The sequence below is a fragment of the Triturus cristatus genome, chromosome 6, assembly GCF_964204655.1.
Source record: "Triturus cristatus chromosome 6, aTriCri1.1, whole genome shotgun sequence".
Classification (NCBI taxonomy): domain Eukaryota; kingdom Metazoa; phylum Chordata; class Amphibia; order Caudata; family Salamandridae; genus Triturus; species Triturus cristatus.
Genome location: NC_140589.1, coordinates 671,489,586 through 671,502,068, shown reverse-complemented (window position 1 = coordinate 671,502,068; position 12,483 = coordinate 671,489,586). Strand labels below are relative to the sequence as shown.

Sequence of the window (12,483 nt, the reverse complement as noted above, 5' to 3'; positions counted from 1 at the left end):
GTGAATCAGGCCCCTCGTGTTTAAAAATATATGTTTCCTCATAATCATTTACTTTGTCTGCTTTTCTAGGCCTGAAGGGTGGTTTACAGAGTGATTCTGCTGAGAAGGCAATTACTCTCCCCCATATTCTCACTGTTTTCTCAGAAAGGCATCTGTTGGAAACCGGGCAACCGGGTTAGCAGTCACCAGGTTCCCAGCACAGTGGTAGCTTGGCTCGAGCGGTTGGGGGTCAGGCACCGTGTTAAGCGTACGTCACACCCTCACAATAACCATGCGTTCATCCGTTCCAAAAACGACACTACACCGTAAAAATTATGCAAGTCAAGTTGAAAATATATATGTCTTTATCTTATTTTCTCTTAGTTGCAGGTTTCATTACATAAATACAAGACCATAAGATTTTTCTTGAAAGAGCAGGTCAAATAAATAATACTACATTGGAATTTCAATAAATAGGTTCAGGTCATAAATAAGCAAGGAATAAATAGATGTGCAATAAATACAGATGGCAAATAAATACAGTCAGACAATAAATATAGTGCAGGAATAAATTAGTGGATGACAATAAATAAAGCACTTCCAATAAATAAGGTAAAACAATCAATGACAGTGACAATTCAAATCATTTACATGAGGTCACTTGGTCTTACTTTGCCCATACACAACTTAAGGACACTTGGTTGGCATGGGGGTGTCCCACCTAGATTGTTCAAGGCTGGGGCCTAAGCTGAGGCAGAACAAGAGTAACCTAAAGATCTGGCCCTCCAAACCACACAACCCTTTATGGTGGTCACTGTACCAGTCTCAGTTCACCCCTGGCACTCCCAGGCTAGTTCTAACACCCCTTTAGCCCCTAGAATGGTCTTTTAGGGCTCCACAGGGCCTTAAACGCACCCTCTACCACTTACTGCCCTTTTCACGATGATCGGCTCCGCTCGGCACCGCGTCGACGCCGTGAGGCGGCTCCGGTTCGATGTCGCTGGGCGGCCTCGACTCGATGTCGCTGGGCGGTCTCGACTCGATGTCGCTGGCCGGTCTCGACTCGATGTCGCTGGGCGGCCTCGGCTCGATGTCGCTGGGCGGCCTCGACTCGATGTCGCCTTCCGGCATCACAGGGTCTCGGACTCCCCACTTCCTGGTGTCTCCGGAGTGCGATCTCCACTCCCGACCTCCGGCGCGCTTCACCTCAGGTTCCGGCGACTCCGGTGGGCGGACTTCACTCCCCCGTCGACGCCTCACCTCGACCTCAGGTGACTCCCGACTCGACCTCCGGCGCCTCTCCACGACCTCCGTCGGTGCCCTCACTCGACCTCGGGTTACTCCTTACTCGACCTCCGGTGACTCTCCACGACCTCCGTCGGCGCCCTCCATCGACCTCTGGCGGCTCCGGGTACGACGTCTGATTTCTGTCAGCGCCGCTTCTTCACCTCAGGCCCCAGGTCTCCAGGCTTCTCGACGTCAGGACTTCAGGAGGACACTGCTGAACAGGTCAGGAACTTGCTGTTCTTCTTCTTTAAGGCCTGTTTCAAATGTTCAGTCCTTTAAGATGGTTCTTCTGGTCTTGGTCCCACACAGGGCTCTAGGCTGGGCTTGGTCAGTAGAGACTAGCATCAAGGGTGGGTTTCTGGACCCCACTCCAAGCACTGGTTTCCACCTCTGCTGCCTTACTCCGACCTCCTTCTATCTCTGTCCTCACTCTTCTCCAGTCAGTTGCCAACTGCCACTCTGAGATGGCCTCCCAACATTCTAAACTGCCTCTCTCTGTCACAGGGTTCTAGAATGTTCTGGAAACCTCCAGTGGGTTCTGGTGATGTCACAGGTGACAATGGGTGGCCACCATTTTGTGTCTCAGGCCCTCAGACAGAAGTTCCAGGGGTAGGGAAAATGGCTCCCTGATCCTGCATCAACACTAAAAAGTCTGGTGGTTCCCAAAAAGGAAAAATTATAACAGGGTTTGAGGCAAAAGTGGGACAAAATAAATAATGATGAGGAGGGACCACCCAAAGGGCTGACAGGTCTAACACGCGTCCCCCCCAGCTGAAAGTGGGGAGAGCTACCCAACCCCTTGGGAGTTCTCATCACTAAGGTGGAAATACCTATAGAGACCGTCTGCATTGGCGTGGTCCACTCCAGGCCGATGTTCCACCTGAAAGTCCATTCCCTGTAGGGAGATAGACCACCTTAGCAACTTGGGATTCTCCCCCTTCATCTGCATCAGCAAACAAAGGGGGTCTGTGGTCGGTCTGAACTAGGAAGTGCGAGCCAAACAGGTATGGCCGCAACTTCTTCAGAGCCCATACCACCACAAAGGCTTCACGCTCTATTGCACTCCACTTCTGTTCCCTGGGAAGTAGTCTCCGGGATAGGAAGACCACGGGTTGATCCAGACCCTCTTCATTGAGTTGCGATAACACTGCCCCAATGCCATGTTCCGATGCATCCGTCTGGACAATGAACTCCTTGGAAAAGTCTGGGGCCCTTAAGTCCGGGGCCTCGCACATGGCTTGCTTCAGTTTCACAAAGGCCTGCTGACAAGCCTCCGTCCAGACTACCCGTCGAGGTTGTTTCTTGGACGTAAGCTCCGTGAGAGGGGCCACAATGGTACCGTACCCCTTCACGAAGCGGCGGTAATATCCTGTGAGGCCCAGAAAAGCTCGGACCTCAGTCTGAGTCTTGGGGGGTTCCCAGGCCATGATAGCCTCGATTTTCGCCTGGAGGGGTTGCACCGCTCCCCTACCCACCAAGTGTCCAAGGTACACTACCGACCCCTGCCCGATCTGGCATTTACTGGCCTTGATCGTTAAACCAGCTTGCTTCAGGGCCTGGAGAACAGTTTGCAGGTGACGCAAGTGATCCTCCCAGCTGTCACTGAAGACAGCAATGTCGTCCAGATAAGCAGCAGAGAAACTCTCCATTCCGGCGAGGATCTGGTTCACCAGACGCTGAAACGTGGCAGGTGCGTTCTTGAGCCCAAAGGGCATCACGCAGAACTGGTAGTGGCCCTTGGGCGTGGAGAAGGCTGACCTTTCCTTAGCTCCATCAGTCAGAGAGATCTGCCAGTCACCGGAAGTAAGGTCAAAGGTACTCAAATATTGGGCAGCTCCCAGCCGGTCAATCAATTCATCCGCCCTTGGGATCGGATGAGCATCAGTCTTGGTTACTGAGTTCAGTCCCCGGTATCCTACACAGAACCTCAGTTCCGGTTGGGCCCCCGGTGGTGCAGCTTTTGGTACTAGTACCACCGGACTGGACCAGGGGCTGCTGGAAGGTTCAATCACTCCTAGCTCCAGCATCTTAGTGACTTCACTGTGAATGCTGGCCTTCACCTTGTCTGTCATCCGGTAGATCTTTGACTTCACAGGTGGGCTGTCTCCTGTGTCCACATCATGGACGCACAGGTGAGTCCTACCCGGAACAAGGGAGAACAACGAAGAGTACTGCCCCAGGACCTGGCGGCAGTCCTCCTGCTGTTCAGGAGTTAGGGACGGGGAGAGAATCACTCCCTCCACCAACCCATCCTTCTCTTGAGACGCAAATAAGTCGGGGAGAGGCTTGCTTTCCACGTCCTCTGCTCCGTCAGTCACCATTAACAATATGACTTAGGGCCTCTCATGGTGGGGTTTGAGGCGGTTGGCATCCAGCACCCGTAGGGGCTGACGAGGGGTCTTCAGATCCACCAAGTAGGTAGCCTTACCCTTCTTCTCCAACACCTCAAAGGGTCCTGACCAGCGATCCTGGAGGGCGCTAAGCTCTCCTGGTTCGATCACCCACACCTTCTGGCCAGGCTCCAACTCCACCGGGTGAGCATTGTGGTCATACCACGCCTTCATTACTGCTTGGCTGGCTTCCAAGTTGTCAGAAGCTTGCTGCCACAACTTAGCCATTTGGCTCCGGAAGGCCAGCATGTAGCTCACCACGTCCTGGGGAAGCTTTCTGGGAGTTCTTTCCCATCCGTCTCTCACCAGGCTGAGAGGTCCACGCACAGGGTGCCCATACAAAAGCTCGAAGTGGCTGAAGCCCACTCCCTTCTGCGGCACTTCCCTGTAAGAAAACAATAGACAGGGTAGGAGGACGTCCCATTTCCTCCGCAGGCTTTCAGGCAGACTTCTGATCATGCCTTTCAAGGTCTTATTGAACCTCTCCACCAGACCATTGGTCTGGGGGTGGTAAGGAGTGGTGAACCGGTAGGTCACTCCACACTCCTTCCACATGGCCCGCATGTATGCTGACATGAAGTTGGCCCCCTGTCGGACACAACTTCCTTGGGAAAACCCACTCGGGTAAAGATTCCCATCAGGGCCCTAGCCACAACAGGTGCAGTAATGGTCCTCAGAGGTATGGCCTCTGGGTACCGTGTGGCATGATCCACCAAAACCAGGATAAACCTGTGACCAGCTGTAGTAGACGGATCTAACGGACCCACAATGTCGATGCCCACCCTTTCAAAGGGGGTGCTAACGACAGGAAGTGGTTCCAGGGGAGCTTTCAGCTTCACCCCTGTTTTCCCACTGGCTTGACAAGACACACACGTCCGGTAGTAGGTGTCGGACGACACTTTCATCTGAGGCCAATAAAAGTGTGGGACAAGCCGGGCAAAGGTCTTGTCTTGCCCCAGGTGTCCTGCCAAGGGGATCTCATGAGCCAATTCCAGAAGGAAGGCTCGGTAACGTTGAGGGACAACCAAGGCCCGTGACGATCCGTGCATGGGTGCCTTGGGTTCACTGTAGAGGAGGCCATCCTCCCAGTAAATATTATAGTTCCCCTCAACGTTCCCTGCTGCCTGGGCTTCGGCCTGTCGCCTCAGTCCCTCAAGGGTAGGACACTCCTTCTGGCCCTTGCAGAATTCCTCCCTGGTCGGCCCTCCCTCCACGTGCCACTCGGCCGGGATGGGTAGGTTCTCCAGTTCGGTAACATCCCCCTCCGCGGAATCCTGGTCCACCACCTCCGGTGGCCTATCCGTCACACGGGGCGTGGATGCCGAGGCAGGCTCCCCCTGTCCTCGGTTCTTCCCTTGGTCGGCAGCCGGCGGTGCCTTTGTTCCAGGCTCCCGCCTAAACGAACTCCCCCTCCGGGTAGTCGCAGACCCTGTGCTGACACAGGCCCAGTCAGGTGTACCCAGCATCTCAGCATGAGTCCGGTATTCCACCTCCTTCCAAGCATTATGCTCCATGTCATTCCCCAGCAGACAATCGACTGGCACGGCAGGGCTTACGGCAACTCGAAGTGACCCTGCAACCCCTTCCCATTCAAATGGAACCTCGGCCACCGGATAGTGGCCCATTCTGGAGTCAGCCATCGCGGCAGAGTGGAGTACATGGGGAATCACCTGCTCTGGAGACACCAGTTGGCTACGTACCATAGTCATACTGGCTCCTGTGTCTCTCAGAGCCTCCCCTCTTTGGCCGTTGATGGTGACCCACTGCCCATACTTTGTGGTATTTTCGGGCACCTGGATCTTAGGAACCATCTCCCGTTCTCCCAGGGACACTAAAGTGACACCCGCCCACTCCCTTCCCTTATCTAAGGGCATCTCCTCCCCGAGCACTACACTAGCTACTCCGGGGGCCTTTCCTCCGATGGGAGGGGGTGGTCTTTTCGGGCACTTCACATCTCCCTTATAGTGTCCGACACCACCGCACTCGTAGCAATGGACAACCCTTGGCTGCTGACTCTGGCCAGGATTAGGGTTTCTGGGTGGGTTAGCCCTAGGGGTGAATCCTGTTCCCTTCCCTTGGGAACTATTTTGGGGGCCTTTAGAGAACTCCGTCTTCTTTTCCCCTCCCTCTTTCTTCTGGGGGGCACCCTGTCCGGTCTTTTGAGAGTCCCCTCCAGTCCCCCTTGTGGACACCCGGGTACTAGCCCAAATGTCCGCCTCCTCAGCAAGCTTCCGGGGATTGGTCAGCTTGCTATCCACCAGGTGTTGACGCAGTTCAGGGAAACATTTTTCGAGCATGTGTTCCTTCAACATCAAATCAAACAACCCCTCGTAGTCCCTCACCTCACTGCCTTGTATCCAACCCTCTAATGCCTTCTTTGCATAGTCCAGGAAATCCACCCAATTCTGTGTGCCCAGTTTGTGGCTACCCCGGAACCTCTGTCTATACTTCTCGGGTGTTAGTCCAAACTTCCTCACGAGCGCCACTTTCATGGTGGGGTAGTGGGTCTGCTCATCCTGCTCCAGGGCCAATAATGTATCCCTACCAGCTGGAGGCATGTATTTATACAATCCCCCTCCCCAATATTTCTCTGGAACCCCATGGACTCTTAATGAGATCTCATAGGCCGCTAGCCACTTGGCGATATCATCACCCGCACTATAGCTAGCTACTATGTCTTTCGGCAAATAGGGTTTGGGTTCCCTGGTGATTTCTTTTTCTTCGCTGCCACCATTAGGAACAGTGTGTGCCCCGACCCGTAGGATCTGGAGATCTATCTCCCAAAGCCTCAACTCGTGAGCCATCCTCCGTTCCTCCTTTTCTTTCTCCAGCTTCGCCAAATCCCATGTGAGCTGTCTTTTCTCCCTCCGGTCAGTGAATTCTGCTTCTAATAAGCCGTTGCTAGAGACACTGCTGCCCTTCCTTGAAAGTGTTCTGGGCCCTGCTACTAGGTTCCCCACCTCAGGTTGGTACAAACCAGCCTCCTCGCTGTCAGGCTCTCCATCCCTGTCCTCCTTCTCAACCTTACTTTCTCGTCGTGCTTCCCCCAAGCCCTTAAGCTGGTCTGGAGCTCACCCTTCTTTGCACCTTGGGGACAAAACACCCCCTCTCGCTCACAAAACTCTCTTGAGTTCGGCCACAGTGTAAGATTCCACATTTTCCAATACAAACTCCATTTTGCCCACTCAGGATAGAAGACAGTTGCTTACAGAAGCTATGCAGGGGGGTACCTTTTGTAATACCACCTCCCACCACCAGAAGTAAATTTGGAAAAACAAAACTCAAAATTAGGAAGTCCGCTTGGAGAAAACTCCCGGTGTAGGCCTATGGACTACCCACAGTTATTGTCGAGTGGACGCAAGCACAGCTCAATCCCACCACTGAACACCAATTTTATGTTGGAAACCGGGCAACCGGGTTAGCAGTCACCAGGTTCCCAGCACAGTGGTAGCTTGGCTCGAGCGGTTGGGGGTCAGGCACCGTGTTAAGCGTACGTCACACCCTCACAATAACCATGCGTTCATCCGTTCCAAAAACGACACTACACCGTAAAAATTATGCAAGTCAAGTTGAAAATATATATGTCTTTATCTTATTTTCTCTTAGTTGCAGGTTTCATTACATAAATACAAGACCATAAGATTTTTCTTGAAAGAGCAGGTCAAATAAATAATACTACATTGGAATTTCAATAAATAGGTTCAGGTCATAAATAAGCAAGGAATAAATAGATGTGCAATAAATACAGATGGCAAATAAATACAGTCAGACAATAAATATAGTGCAGGAATAAATTAGTGGATGACAATAAATAAAGCACTTCCAATAAATAAGGTAAAACAATCAATGACAGTGACAATTCAAATCATTTACATGAGGTCACTTGGTCTTACTTTGCCCATACACAACTTAAGGACACTTGGTTGGCATGGGGGTGTCCCACCTAGATTGTTCAAGGCTGGGGCCTAAGCTGAGGCTGAACAAGAGTAACCTAAAGATCTGGCCCTCCAAACCACACAACCCTTTATGGTGGTCACTGTACCAGTCTCAGTTCACCCCTGGCACTCCCAGGCTAGTTCTAACACCCCTTTAGCCCCTAGAATGGTCTTTTAGGGCTCCACAGGGCCTTAAACGCCCCCTCTACCACTTACTGCCCTTTTCCCGATGATCGGCTCCGCTCGGCACCGTGTCGACGCCGTGAGGCGGCTTCGGTTCGATGTCGCTGGGCGGCCTCGACTCGATGTCGCTGGGCGGTCTCGACTCGATGTCGCTGGGCGGTCTCGACTCGATGTCGCTGGGCGGTCTCGACTCGATGTCGCTGGCCGGTCTCGACTCGATGTCGCTGGGCGGCCTCGGCTCGATGTCGCTGGGCGGCCTCGACTCGATGTCGCTGGACAGCCTTGTCTCGATGTCGCCTTCCGGCGTCGCAGGGTCTCGGACTCCCCACTTCCTGGTGTCTCCGGAGTGCGATCTCCACTCCCGACCTCAGGCGCGCTTCACCTCAGGTTCCGGCGACTCCGGTGGGCGGACTTCACTCCCCCGTCGACGCCTCACCTCGACCTCAGGTGACTCCCGACTCGACCTCCGGCGCCTCTCCACGACCTCCGTCGGCGCCCTCACTCGACCTCGGGTTACTCCTTACTCGACCTCCGGTGACTCTCCACGACCTCCGTCGGCGCCGTCACTCGACCTCTAGCAGCTCCGGGTACGACGTCTGATTTCTGTCAGCGCCGCTTCTTCACCTCAGTCCCCAGGTCTCCAGGCTTCTCGACGTCAGGACTTCAGGAGGACACTGCTGAACAGGTCAGGAACTTGCTGTTCTTCTTTAAGGCCTGTTTCAAATGTTCAGTCCTTTAAGATGGTTCTTCTGGTCTTGGTCCCACACAGGGCTCTAGGCTGGGCTTGGTCAGTAGAGACTAGCATCAAGGGTGGGTTTCTGGACCCCACTCCAAGCACTGGTTTCCACCTCTGCTGCCTTACTCCGACCTCCTTCTATCTCTGTCCTCACTCTTCTCCAGTCAGTTGCCAACTGCCACTCTGAGATGGCCTCCCAACATTCTAAACTGCCTCTCTCTGTCACAGGGTTCTAGAATGTTCTGGAAACCTCCAGTGGGTTCTGGTGATGTCACAGGTGACAATGGGTGGCCACCATTTTGTGTCTCAGGCCCTCAGACAGAAGTTCCAGGGGTAGGGAAAATGGCTCCCTGATCCTGCATCAACACTAAAAAGTCTGGTGGTTCCCAAAAAGGAAAAATTATAACAGGGTTTGAGGCAAAAGTGGGACAAAATAAATAATGATGAGGAGGGACCACCCAAAGGGCTGACAGGTCTAACAGCATCTATCTACTGTTTCGGCATAAGGGAGATTGGGACAACCAATACATTTTAAAAAATGGCTCATCTGTTATGGGTCTTTTGCATCCACGGCCGGACTGGGAATAGAAACCGGCCCTGGCAAACTGCTCGGGCGGGGGGTGCTAGTGTAAAACACCACTCCCGTCTCATAAGTGTCGCTTTTATTACAGGGGGCCGATATTGCAGCTATGCTGCAAAACCAGCCCCGGGTAACAAAAACAGCTCCCAGGGGTTCAAAACCGGCCCCCTGCATTGCTTGACATGGCGTTCCAAAGTGCCTTTCCCAGCTGAATTATTATACCATAAATCCTGATCATAACGTGAATTGCAGTATTTCCACCTGTACCTGGTATCACTGAACTAGTTTGGAAAATGTTCTTTCACCCAGTGCCGAGGGTCTTAATGCACTACTTCGAGAACTAATATAAATAAATAAGTAATTGAAGATACAGTTCTGGTTAAAGAATGACCATGATCATTGGCACTAGCTACAAGAAAACTCATGGATTCAGAGACTTCAACTAATGATGTTGTGAAGTCTCTTATTTGCATATGTGCAGAAGGTTCAAGTAAGATGGGCATAAATGTGTAAAAAACCTGCAATAAATATCCTCCTAGTATGAGAATTGACTGGTAATTTAAATGTAGTTCAAATATAATCAAGGATTGTGAAAATCAAATTATTTCCTCTCCACACAACAACTGGACTAACCCTTGTTACCGGTGCAGCTCCCTACTCTTCGATCAATAATGAAGAGAGAATGAGCGAGAGGATGTGGCCTAATGGCCAGAGCTGCCGACTTTGGAACTGGGGAACCAGGTTTGAGTCTTGGCGTTGGCTCAACAGCCTGTGATTCTGGGCAAACCACTTAATCTCCCTTTGCCTACCAAAAAAAGTGTCATTGTGTAATGTAATTGGTGCTCCTGTTAAGTGCTCCAATACCTTTGGGTCGAGTTCACGCTATATAAAAACTGAAAAAAAACCTATGTATAGCAGGAAATCATCATCTACAAACATATTTGACAAATGTGGTCCTCTGATCCTATGCTCATATTACATAAACGAGACTACAGCAGGAAAACTTTGGGATTAAACAAACGAATGTGACAAAATTATTGAAACCACTACAAAAAAGGATATCAAAGAAATTTGGTGGTCTCCATGCATGTCTTTAAATGTTAGTGACTTATCAGGACTGATAGAGGCTCCTATCAGTATGCTTCTCTGCTACCTCTTGTAGCACAAGCTAGCCCCCATACTAAAAAAATGACAAAAGCTTAACAGAAACCCACACATCTGCCCCCCAGCACATCCAAGATAATTAATATAAACCAAATGAAACACTGTGTCCATTTATGGGACTGAACGATGAATAGAGTATTACTCTCTAGAAAGGTTACTGACTCTTGGGATGCAGTGGAGACTGTTCAACTTCAAAGAAGAATACAAAGATAATCCTGGTAATTATCACCAAATTCATTGCTTCATGCTGAAGGCAAGATTTTGGGTGTATTCTATCCAGCAATTGTTTTAATGCAATGAGGTGTATATGTCCAAGTTAGTTTTACAAATAAAGTTTGGGAAATTAATAATACTTTGGGTTGTGCATTATACATATAAATATGTTTCTGTAAACATATATTTCTATCCAGGCCCATAGCCAGAAGTATATTTTTAGGGGTGCATGGTCCTTAGCTGTGACTAAACATTAAAGTTGCGCACTATAGGTACATTTGTTCCCAAATACTGGTTGTACTAACACATATCGACCCCCAGAATAATGTGGCACAAGAATATCAAGGACAGAATATTGAAAGATAAGTGCATATAGGGAAGTATAGATTTACTATTCCTAACTCCACATTTACAAACCTTGAAGATACATATTTTGCATAGGTACATATATGTGGACTAAGGTATAGAAAATCTATACTTACATGTCAGTATTTTTGATTTGATATTCTGTCCTCAATATTCTGTGCAATCAATATTCTGGTTTTGATATTCAGGGTGAACACTGTGTGATTCTATGTCTAGGAATATTTGGATTTTTATAAGGTACATATTAAAGCAACTCAATCGACTTTACACACTCCAACTTTAAATGCTATCAATTTGATTGGATTTAAAGTTGAGGGGTAAAAAGTTGTAAAGAATCTGGCTCACAGCTTTGTGTAATTTCCAAACTGTTCAAGCTTTGTAAAATGCAAAGCTTGTAAAGTTCTTTCTACAAAAACATAAGCTGGCATCATCTCACTGCCTTCCCTCTGACACCTTTTACCTCAGGTAATAGATTTCCAGCCTCCACACTCAACATATTTTTGCTGGAGGATTACCTACCCGGGACAATATACATCAGGAAATTATCATACCTGGAAGGCGCAAAAGGATAAATGTTACCTCACATAAAGTTAGAAAACTTCATCTGCTTCGTAAAGTGTGGAGTTTCCTAATACCACCCAACTTCGTAAGTGTGGTTTTAATTGAACCCATCACTAATTTAAAATAACTTCACAGAGAGCTTGGAGCAAGTCCATCAAGAACATTTTGGGAAATCAGTGTCGACCAGTGTGTTTTAAACATGTTAGGCCGAAAAAATGGTGAAAACTATATAGAATTTAGATGTCACTTAATAGAGAAAGTTAGGAAGGTCCCACTATAAATTTCACTATCAAGTTGTGACAAAAGATGCATAGTTTAATTAAATTTGATCAAAAGCACCAGTCAAAACTGCATGGACTTGGAACAGGCTCTGACATTGGCATACACCCCTCATAGTTACAGGCAGGTTGTGCAAAAGGTGTTGAACAAAAGGAGACCTTTGTTAAACATCAACCAGCAAGACAGGTAGGCATGATAAAGGATAGGTGATTGTGTGAGAGCGGGATGGGTCCATTTGTGGTCTGTGGCCTTGCTGAGGACACTAGTTCCAACTCAAGTTAGAGGAGCTATAGATGGGCAGCCAGCAGCATTGCCTCTAAGGCTCCAAGTGGTGGTTTCATGGTTTGCATCTAGGATCCTGCTCCCTGATGACATCTCTTTGATGCTTACATGCTACCTCCCATTTGTATACTACAGATTCCTCCACTTCGAGAATTATGGACATTCGCCACTCTTCCACATGCAGTAGACTCTTTGCATATTATCCTCAAGGAGCCACCCTCTATTTGGCTAATATTGCTTGGACGAGCATGCACTTTTTTGAGTGGTAAATATCGAAAGGTTGGAAGTCTGCCATGTGTACTAGAAATGGAAAAGATTTTACTTGCAGATGGATTGTTCGGCATTACTACAGACAAAAGTCAAGCTTCATGTTATGAAACAGTTAAGAGAATGCCATATTTAAATGTACACTAGAAAGCCAAATCACCTATTTAATAGAACTTAGACTTCTCAGCAAGTAGGTTGTACTTTCCAGTAACCATATCAGCAAATGTACACATGGCTGATATGCATTAAAGAGAAAGCGTA

The 12,483-nt window shown here is 49.3% G+C and overlaps 1 protein-coding gene across 1 annotated transcript in view; it reads right to left on the bottom strand.

Moving 5' to 3' along the window:
* The window catches only part of LOC146817714 (gamma-aminobutyric acid receptor subunit rho-1-like), a 416,531-nt gene that overhangs the window by 15,152 nt on the left and 388,896 nt on the right, over positions 1–12,483 (bottom strand). The window lies entirely within an intron of this gene.